This window comes from Triticum dicoccoides, chromosome 2B, assembly GCF_002162155.2.
Source record: "Triticum dicoccoides isolate Atlit2015 ecotype Zavitan chromosome 2B, WEW_v2.0, whole genome shotgun sequence".
In the NCBI taxonomy this organism is placed as follows: Eukaryota; Viridiplantae; Streptophyta; class Magnoliopsida; order Poales; family Poaceae; genus Triticum; species Triticum dicoccoides.
The window spans coordinates 248,357,737-248,369,296 of NC_041383.1; positions in this window are offsets into that span (position 1 = coordinate 248,357,737).

The window sequence follows — 11,560 nt, forward strand, 5'->3', positions numbered from 1 at the left end:
TATATATCTATGTATCCCAAAAACATCCAGGAGCACCACGAAACCCTATTTCCACCGCCGCAACCTTCTGTATCCGCGAGATCCCACCTTGGAGCCTTCGCGGTGCTCCGCTGGAGGGGGAATCGACCATGGAGGGCTTCTAAATCAATACCATAGCCTCTCCGATGAGTTGTGAGTAGTTTACCACAGACCTTCGGGTCCATAGTTATTAGCTAGATGTCTTCTTCTCTCTCTTTGAATCTCAATACAAAGTTCTCCTCGGTCTTCTCGGAGATCTATTTGATGTAACTATTTTTGCGGTGTGTTTGTCGAGAACCGATGAATTGTGGGTTTATGATCAAGTTTATCTATGAGAAATATTTGAATCTCCTCTGAATTCTTTTATGTATGATTGGTTATCTTTGCAAGTCTCTTCGAATTATCAGTTTCGTTTGGCCTACTAGATTGATCTTTCTTGCAATGGGAGAAGTGCTTAGCTTTGGGTTCAATCTTGCGGTGTCCTTTCCCAGTGACAGCAGGGGCAGCAAGGCACGTATTGTATTGTTGGCATCGAGGATAAAAAGATGGGGTTTATATCATATTGCTTGAGTTTATCCCTCTACATCATGTCATCTTGCTTAATGCGTTACTCTGTTCTTATGAACTTAATACTCTAGATGCATGTTGGATAGCGGTCGATGTGTGGACTAATAGTAGTAGATGCAGAATGGTTTCGGTTTACTTGTCGCGGACGTGATGCCTATATACATGATCATGCCTAGATATTCTCATAACTATGCACTTTTCTATCAATTGCCCAACAGTAATTTGTTCACCCACCGTAATACTTATGCTATCTTGAGAGAAGTCACTAGTGAAACCTATGGCCCCCGGGTCTATCTTTCATCATATAAGTTTCCGATCTACTTTATTTTTCAATCTATATCATAAAAATACCAAAAATATTTATCTTATTTTATTATCTCTATCAGATCTCACTTTCGCAAGTGGCCGTGAAGGGATTGACAACCCCTTTACTGTGTTGGTTGCAAGGTTCTTGTTTCTTTGTGTAGGTACGAGGGACTTGTTTGGAGCCTCCTACTGGATTGATACCTTGGTTGTCAAAAACCGAGGGAAATACTTACGCTACTTTGCTGCATCACCCTTTCCTCTTCAAGGGAAAACCAACGCAATGCTCAAGAGGTGGCAAGAAGGATTTCTGGCGCCGTTGCCCGGGAGGTATTTGCTCAAGTCAAGACATACCAAGTACCCATCACAAACTCATCTCCCTCGCGTTACATTATTTGCCATTTGCCTCTCGTTTTCCTCTCCCCCACTACACCCTTGCCATTTTATTCGCCCTCTCTTTCCCGTTCGCCTCTCTTTTTCGCTTGCCTCTTGTGTGCTTGTGTGTTCGATTGCTTGTCACAATGGCTCAAGATAATACTAAATTGTGTGATTTTTCCAATACCAACAATAATGATTTCCTTAGCACTCTGATTTCTCCTCTTAATGATGTTGAATCTTATGAAATCAATGCTGCTTTGTTGAATCTTGTTATGAAAGATCAATTCTCTGGCCTTCCTAGTGAAGATGCCGCTACTCATCTAAACAACTTTGTTGATTTGTGTGATATGCAAAAGAAGAAAGACATGGATAATGATATTGTTAAATTGAAGTTATTTCCATTTCACTTAGAGATCATGCTAAAACTTGGTTTTCGTCTTTGCCTAAAAACAGTATTGATTCATGGAATAGGTGCAAAGATGCTTTTATCTCTAAGTATTTTCCTCCCGCTAAGATCATATCTCTTAGAAACGATATTATGAATTTTAAGCAACTAGATCATGAGCATGTTGCACAATCTTGGGAAAGAATGAAATTAATGATACGTAACTGCCTTACACATGGTTTGAATTTATGGATGATCATACACACTTTTTATGCCGGATTGAATTTTGTTTCTAGAAATCTTTTAGATTCGGCCGCGGGAGGCACTTTTATGGAAATCACTTTAGGAGAAGCTACTAAACTCCTAGATAATATTATGGTTAATTATTCTCAATGGCACACCGAAAGATCTACTAGTAAAAAGGTTCATGCGATAGAAGAGATTAATGTTTTGAGTGGAAAGATGGATGAACTTATGAAATTGTTTGCTAATAAGAGTGCTCCTATTGATCCTAATGATATGCCTTTGTCTACTTTGATTAAAAATAATAATGAATCTATGGATGTGAATTTTGTTGGTAGGAATAATTTTGGTAACAATGCTTATAGAGGAAACTTTAATCCTAGGCCGTTTCCTAGTAATTCCTCTAATAATTATGGTAATTCCTACAACAACTCTTATGGAAATTTTAGTAAGATGCCCTCTTATTTTGAGAATAGTGTTAAAGAATTTATGATCTCTCAAAAGAATTTCAATGCTTTGCTTGAAGAAAAATTGCTTAAAGTTGATGAATTGGCTAGGAACATGGATAGAATTTCTCTTGATGTTGATTCTTTGAAAATTAGATCTATTCCACCTTAGCATGAGATCAACGAGTCTCTCAAAGCCATGAGAATTTCCATTGATGAGTGCAAAGAAAGAACCGCTAGGATAAGTGCTAAGAAAGATTGCTTTGTAAGAGCGTGTTTTTCTAGTTTTCATGATAATAATGATGAAGATCTAAAAGTGATTGATGTGTCTCCTGTAAAATCTTTGTTTTGCAATATGAATCTTGATAATGATGGGACTGGAGATGAGTCAACTTTAGTTAAAAGGCGTCCCAATGATTCAGAGTTTTTAGATCTTGATGCTAAAATTGGTAAAAGTGGGATTGGAGAGGTCAAAACTTTACATAGCAATGAACCCACTATTTTGGATTTCAAGGAATTTAATTATGATAATTGTTCTTTAATAGATTGTATTTCCTTGTTGCAACGTGTGTTGAATTCTACTCATGCTTATAGTAAAAATAAAGCTTTTACCAAACATATCGTTGATGCTTTGATGCAATCTTATGAAGAAAAACTTGAATTAGAAGTTTCTATCCCTAGAAAACTTTATGATGAGTGGGAACCTACTATTAAAATTAAAATTAAAGATCATGAATGCTATGCTTTGTGTGATTTGGGTGCTAGTGTTTCCACGATTCCAAAAGCTTTATGTGATGTGCTAGGTTTCCGTGAATTTGATGATTGCTCTTTAAAACTTGCACCTTGCGGATTCCACTATTAAGAAACCTATGGGAAGGATTAATGATGTTCTTATTGTTGCCAATAGGAATTATGTGCCTGTAGATTTTATTGTTCTTGATATAGATTGCAATTTTTCATGTCCTATTATTCTTGGTAGACCTTTCCTTAGAATGATTGGTGCAATTATTGATATGAAGGAAGGAAATATTAGATTCCAATTTCCATTAAGGAATGGCATGGAACACTTTCCTAGAAAGAAAATTAAATTACTTATGAATCTATTATGAGAGCCACTTATGAATTGAATACCAAAGATGGCAATACTTAGATCTATGCTCGCTTTTATGCTTAGCTAGGGGCGTTAAATGATAGCGCTTGTTGGGAGGCAACCCAATTTTATTTTTGTTCCTGTTTAGTAATAAATCATTAATCTAGCCTCTGTTTAGATGTGGTTTTATGTTTTAATTAGTGTTTGTGCCAACTAGAACCTATAGGATAACCTATGGTGAAAGTTAATTTGATCTTGCTGAAAAACAGAAACTTTTGCGCGCACGAGAATAATTGTAATAAATCACAGAAACGTGATTTTTAGTTGATTATTTTTGCGGTAGATCAATAGACAAATTTCCTAGGACTTCCTATTTTTGTAGGATTTTTAGAGTTCCATAATTATTCTAAAGTTACAGATTACTACAGACTGTTCTGTTTTTAACAGATTCTATTTTTAACAGGTTCTGTTTTTCGTGTGTTGTTTGCTTATTTTGATGAATCTATGGCTAGAATCGGGGGGTATGAACCATAGAGAAATTGGAATACAGTAGGTTTAACACCAATATAAATAAAGAATGAGTTGATTACAGTACCTTAAGTGGTGGTTTTTCTTTCTTGCACTAACGGAGCTCATGAGATTTCCTGTTGAGTTTTGTGTTGTGAAGTTTTCAAGTTTTGGGTAAAGATTTGATGGATTATGGAACAATGAGTGGCAAGAGCCTAAGCTTGGGGATGCCAATGGCACCCCATGATAATTCAAGGACAACCAAAAGCCTAAGCTTGGGGATGCCCCGAAAGGCATCCCCTCTTTCGTCTTCATCTATCGGTAACTTTACTTGGAGCTATATTTTTATTCACCACATGATATGTGTTTTGCTTGGAGCGTCTTGTATGATATGAGTCTTTGATTTTTAGTTTACCACAATCATCCTTGCTGTACACACCTTTTGGAAGAGACACACATGATTCAGAATTTATTACAATACTCTATGTGCTTTACTTATATCTTTTGAGCTAGACAATTTTGCTCTAGTGCTTCACTTATATCTTTTTAGAGCACGACGGTGGCTTTATTTTGTAGAAATTATTGATCTCTCATGCTTCACTTGTATTACTTTGAGAGTTTTTTAGAACAACATGGTATTTTCTTTGGTTATAAAATTGGTCCTAGAATGATGGGCATCCAAGTTGGGTATAATAAAAACTATCATAGAAAGTGCATTAAACACTACGATCAACTTGATGCTTGATAATTGTTTTGAGATATAAAGGTGGTAATGTTAGAGTCATGCTAGTTGGGTAATTATTAAATTGAGAAATACTTGTGTTAAAGTTGGCAAGTCCCGTAGCATGCACATATGGTAAATATTGTGTAAAAAATTTGTTGCATGGGGTGCTCTTTTGATTGCCTTCCTTATGTGTGGAGGTCGGGATCGCGCGATGGTTAACTCCTACTAACCCTTCCCCTAGGAGCATGCATAGTAGTACTTTTCTTCGAGGGCTAATAAACTTTTGCAATAAGTATATGAGTTCTTTATGACTAATGTGAGTCCATGGATTATACGCACTCTCACCCTTCCACCAATGCTAGCCTCTCTTATGCCGCGCAACTTTTGCCGGTATCATACACCCACCATTTACCTTCCTCAAAACAGCCACCATACCTGCCTATTATGGCATTTCCATAGCCATTCCGAGATATATTGCCATGCAACTTTCCACCGTTCCGTTTATTATGACACGCTCCATCATTGTCATATTGCTTTTGCATGATCATGTAGTTGACATCGTATTTGTGGCAAGGCCACCTTCATAATTCTTTCATACATGTTGCTCTTGATTCATTGCATATCCCGGTACACCTCCTGAGGCATTCACATAGAGTCATATTTTGTTCTAAGTATTGAGTTGTAATTCTTGAGTTGTAAATCAATAAAGTGTGATGATCTTCATTATTAGAGCATTGTCCCAAGTGAGGAAAGGATGATGAAGACTATGATTCCCCCACAAGTCGGGATGAGACTTCGGAATTTATAAAAATAAAAGAGGCCAAAGAAGCCCACCCAAAAAAATGAGAGAAAAAAGAGAAGGGACAATGTTACTATCCTTTTTCCACACTTGTGCTTCAAAGTAGCACCATGATCTTCATAATAGAGAGTCTCCTATGTTGTCGCTTTCATATGCTAGTGGGAATTTTTCATATTAGAACTTGGCTTGTATATTCCCATGACGGGCTTCCTCAAAATGCCCTAGGTCTTCGTGAGCAAGAAGGTTGGATGCACACCCACTTAGCTTCTTTTGTTGAGCTTTCATACATTTATAGCTCTAGTGCATCCATTGCATGGTAATCCCTACTCACTCACATTGATATCTATTAATGGGCATCCCCATAGCCCATTGATACACCTAGTTGATGTGAGACTATCTTCTCCCTTTTTGTCTTCTTCACAACCACCATCCTATTCCACATATAGTGCTATATCCATGGCTTGCGCTCATGTATTGCCTGAGAGTTGAAAAAGCTGAAGCGTGTTAAAAAGTATGAACCAATTTCTTGGCTGAAACCGGGGTTGTGCATGATGGGAGTATTTTGTGTGATGAAAATGAAGCATAGCCTAACTATATGATGTTGTAGGGATAAGCTTTCTTTGGCTATGCTATTTTGATAAGACATGATTACTTGTTAGTATGCTTGAAGTATTACTATTTTTACCATTTACCTACTCGAGGATGAGCAGGAATTAAGCTTGGGGATGCTTGATACGTCTCCAACGTATCTATAATTTTTTGATTGTTCCATGCTATTATATTACTTGTTTTGGATGTTTATGGGCTGTACTTTACACTTTTATATCATTTTTGGGACTAACCTACTAACCGGAGGCCCAACCCGAATTGCTGTTTTTTTGCCTATTTCACTGTTTCGAAGAAAAGGAATATCAAACGGAGTCCAAACAGAATGAAACCTTCGGGAGCAATCTTTTTGGAACAAACACAATCCAGGAGACTTGGAGTGGATGTCAAGAAGCAGCCAAGGCGGCCACGAGGGTGCAAGGCGCGCCTTAGGGGGGTGGTCGTGCCCCCACCCTCGTGGGCCGCTCGTGGCTCCCCTGACCTACCTCCTTCGCCTATATATATCTACGTACCCCGAAAACATCCAGGAGCACCATGAAACCCTATTTCCACTGCCGCAACCTTCTGTATACACGAGATCCCATCTTGGAGCCTTCACCAGCGCTCCGCCGGAGGGGGAATCGACCACAAAGGGCTTCTACATCAACACCATAACCTCTCCAATGAGTTGTGAGTAGTTTAGCACAGACCTTCGGGTCCATAGTTATTAGCTAGATGGCTTCTTCTCTCTCTTTGAATCTCAATACAAAGTTCTCCTCGATCTTCTTGGAGATCTATTCGATGTAACTCTTTTTGCGATGTGTTTGTCGAGATCCGCTGAATTGTGGGTTTATGATCAAGTTTATCTATGAGAAATATTTGAATCTCCTCTGAATTCTTTTATGTATGATTGGTTATCTTTGCAAGTCTTTTTGAATTATCAGTTTGGTTTGGCCTACTAGATTGATCTTTCTTGCAATGGGAGAAGTGCTTAGCTTTGGGTTCAATCTTGCGGTGTCCTTTCCCAGTGACAGCAGGGGCAGCAAGGCACGTATTGTATTGTTGCCATCGAGGATAAAAAGATGGGGCTTATATCATATTGCTTGAGTTTATCCCTCTACATCATGTCATCTTGCTTAATGCATTACTCTGTTCTTATGAACTTAATACTCTAGATGCATGCTGGATAGCGGTCGATGTGTGGAGTAATAGTAGTAGATACAGAATCATTTCGGTTTACTTGTTGTGGACGTGATGCCTATATACATGATCATGCCTAGATATTATCATAACTATGCATTTTTCTATCAATTGCTCGACAGTAATTTGTTCACCCACCATAATATTTATGCTATCTTGAGAGAAGCCGCTAGTGAAACCTATGGCCCCCGGATCTATCTTTCATCATATAAGTTTCCGATCTACTTTATTTTGCAATCTTTACTTTTCAATCTATATCATAAAAATACCAAAAATATTTATCTTATCTTATTATCTCTATCAGATCTCACTTTTGCAAGTGGCCGTGAAGGGATTGACAACCCCTTTATCGCGTTGGTTGCGAGGTTCTTGTTTGTTTGTGTAGGTACGAGGGACTTGTTTGGAGCCTCCTACTGGATTGATACCGTGGTTCTCAAAAACTGAGGAAAATACTTATGCTACTTTGCTGCATCACCCTTTCCTCTTCAAGGGAAAACCAATGCAGTGCTCAAGAGGTAGCACCCCCAACCAATCAAATAGATCTTTTCCACGAAATTTGTCATTCTTGAAGCAGGAGCTAGATGGAAGCCAAACATTCTCTTTGGTAGTGCTAGAACTTTTGGATGAAACTGCTCCAAAGTGAATTTAGTGAAGCGAAACTGATTTTTGGTGAAGCGGAGCAGTCCCAAACAGGCCCTTAGATCTAAATCAATGTACCTATAATTGTTACGAGGATGAATAAAGTTACAGGTGTTTTTTAGAAAAAATGTCCAGCTACATATGGTTCCTCCGAGCAAGTAGGCCTAGACTGCCTATCCCAATCATCATCACATAGAAAGAGCATTCACCCAGAAATTAATAATCAAATCTCTCTCTCTCTCTCTCTCTCTCACACACACACACACACACACACTACAAAAAGAAGTAAGAACACAAATACGAGCCATCTTCCACCAGAAACACCATCGCCAATTGTAATCCTTACCCTGGCCAGTGGTGGAGACAACGTCCAACAACCTGGGCGCACTTGTATGAAAAACTATTAATCATGTATTTTTAAATTGCTAAATATATAAAAGAAAATGTTCCATATGTATACAAAAAAGAATAATTTGTATGAAAAGAAGTAGACACCAATACATTTTTAAGGGTTAATTATCCTTTTGCCCTCAGTGGTGTCCATTTGCTCAGTTTTGCCCTCAGATGTGAATTATGCTCAGTTTTGCCCCTAGTCCATGCACAACAACTATGACGAGGCCAAACGGCCATATTTGAGTCCATTCCGTCCGCCGACGTTAGCGGTTGTGGGTCTGGAGCTTACACGTGGGACCACATGGACGTGGGTCCGGAGCTGACATGTAGGCCCGTGCAACTAAATTCCCAAATCATTCATAGCTCACTCTGCCCATCTGCTTCCCCGCCGTCCGGCTGCCCTGCGCCGCCGCCGCGCCGCCACTTGCGCCGCGGCGAGCACCTGCCCTGCCACCAGCTGCAGGGCCTACTCCACCGCTAGCGTGCCTACACTCCATGGCTACCTGTGACGCCCACCACCTTCCTGCGATGCCACGGTTGGGGTGCCCGCCACCTGCTCGACCCGCGGCGCGGCCTCCTTCCGTGCGCCCGGCCGGAGCGCTCAAAGGTGGGGGGCTGCTGGAGCTATTTGAACTAGGAGGAAGAACCCTAGGGCAAAATGGCGAGCAGCGGTGACCCTGGAGTATTTGGTGAGGCAGGCATCGGGCCGAAGATCCGCCGCATCCACGACTGGGTTCCCGAGGGGTAAGTCTCGCCTCCTGTTTAGATTGAGCTTAGTTGTGCATTTGAACACTCGATTCGAGTAGGTTTGCCTAATTAGTGTGCTGATTGCGTCTCTGTTTTTCGCCGGTTAGGATGGAGTTGCGGTTTGCTTTCTTGGTGCACATTAGAAGGGACTGGTACATGTTCGATGCAAAGGATAAGAAGAAATACCAAGGAGGTTTTGATTATCGGTTGCCAATGGCTAGTAATTGTAGTTTCAGACAATTTGGGGAGGTAATTTGTAGCCAATATCCTTGGGGTTTGCCTGATGAAGTGGTATACAAATACTATGATGGGGAAAAGAAATGGGTGACAGTTAGTAATGATGAAGAGCTAGCTACCATGTTTGTTAGGCATAAAGAGAAAGATAATTTTCATGTGAGGCTGCAAGTTGATGTGCTTGAGCAGGCATTTGGACCTAGGATGACGGGTGCAACATCTCGAGGAGAACCAAGTCGTCGTAATGGCATCTTTAGCCAGAACAGTTCAGTTGGTGCACGGCGACGTGGTGGCTCGACAAGTGTGGGCAACAACAGTAGAGTCCCCCTTGAAGTGGAGCCTGATGGCTACAATTCTGGGGTTGATGAAGAGAAGTTATATTCTGATGTTATTCGGAATTTACGATAGGCACCTCGGGCTGAAAACCAAGATGAGGCTCACAATGCAGTCCGTGTGGATGATGACGCGGTGGGTGAGGATGAAGACCTTGCAGCTGTTGAATGGGACCCTTTAAACCCTCATATGGAAGAAGGTACAATTTTTGCATCCATGAATGAGTGTAGAAATGCACTTGTGACATACTGCATCAAGGTAGAACGTACTTTCAAAGTTGACAAGAGCGATCAAGTACGTTACAGAGTGCACTGTCCGACTGAGAGTTGTCCATGGAGGCTGCTCGCATCTAAAATGCAAAATAGCACTAATGTTTAGGTCAAAGCGAACCCTTTTAAGCACACATGCCAGGAATCAACCCTTAGGAAGGATACAATCAGTAGAGCCAAGTCAAGATGGGTGGCAGAAGAAGTAAAGAAGTGGGTGAAAGAAAACCAGCAAGTGGGTCCAAAGGAATTGCAGAAGAACATCAAAGATAAGTTCAAGATAGATTTACCATACATGAGGTTGTTCAATGGTAAACAACATGCTATTGATTCTATTTATGGTAACTGGCAGGAAAGTTTTCAATTGTTGTATTCATTCAAAGGTGAAGTGGAGAGGACAAGCCCAGGTAGTATTGTAGATATTGATCACCACACCGTGGAGTACACATTCAGGGGAGTGACAAAGACCAAGGAATGCTTTAGAAGGGTTTTTGTCTGCTTTGAGGCTTGTTGCCGGGTTTTTTTGGCAGGCTGCAGGCCTTATTTAGCTATTGATGCCACTTTTCTCACAAGGAGGTTTAAAGGACAGTTAGTAGCAGCTTGTGCAGTTGATGCACACAGTTTTGTATTTCCAGTTGCCCACAGTGTGCTGGAGACAGAGTCTGAGGAGAGCTGGACTTGGTGTTTGCATAATCTGCGTCGAGCTATTGCACATCCCAATGGGTTGGTCATTCATACAGATGCCTGCAAAGGTTGATAAGTGGCCGTGGACAATGTGTTCCCTGGAGTAGAGCATAGGGAATGCATGTGTCACCTTGCTGCAAATTTCATGAAGAAATTCAAAGGAAAGGTGTATACCAACAATTTATGGCCAGCATCTTTGACTTGCAGTGTGAAGAAGCACAACTACCACTTGAGGCAGTTATACATGAATCCCAAAGTGAAAGAATACTTGGAAACAGACCACTCCAAGTTATGGGCCAGAAGCCAATTCAGTGAACTGAGCAAAGTTGACTATGTGCACAATAATCTAGCAGAGTATTTCAACTCAACGATCCGGAAACTAAAGGGTCATTATGTGGTGGATTTGCTTGACAGGATAAGGATAGAATACATGCAGAAATTTCATTATCGTGCAGAAATAGCCGAGGCAAAATTCATGGGCCACATTATCATCCCTGCCGTGATGAATGAACTGAAGCAGAAAACAACAGGCTTGGAAATGAACATGACTCTTTGCTCGGGTACCACATCATAGATATCATATTTGGATAAAGAGAAGAGGGAATGGAGATATCCAGTGGATTTAGAAGCTAGAACTTGCAGTTGTAGGCAATGTCAGATAATTGGGTTGCCATGCATTCATGCCTTGTTTTTCATCACTTCTCTCCCAGGTCCAGCAGGGAACATACAGCAGTATGTGCATGATTACTACTCTGTTGCAAGGTTCAAAGCCACATATGCTTATGCCTTGCCTGCTATGGAGGGAAAACAACAATTGGACGTGGTGGACCCTGGATTCAAGCTTTGCACTCCAGTTCTGAAGAGAGCAGCAGGTAGACCAAGGAAGAGTCAAATCAGACCTCGCAGCGAAGGAGCTGGACTTGGAGCGAGGAAGCGTAAGTGACAAGGTGTGGTGGGTCTGGTCATTTCGGTAAGTATTGTGATAACACAGTAGATCCAGCGTTCGGAGAGAGTTTCGA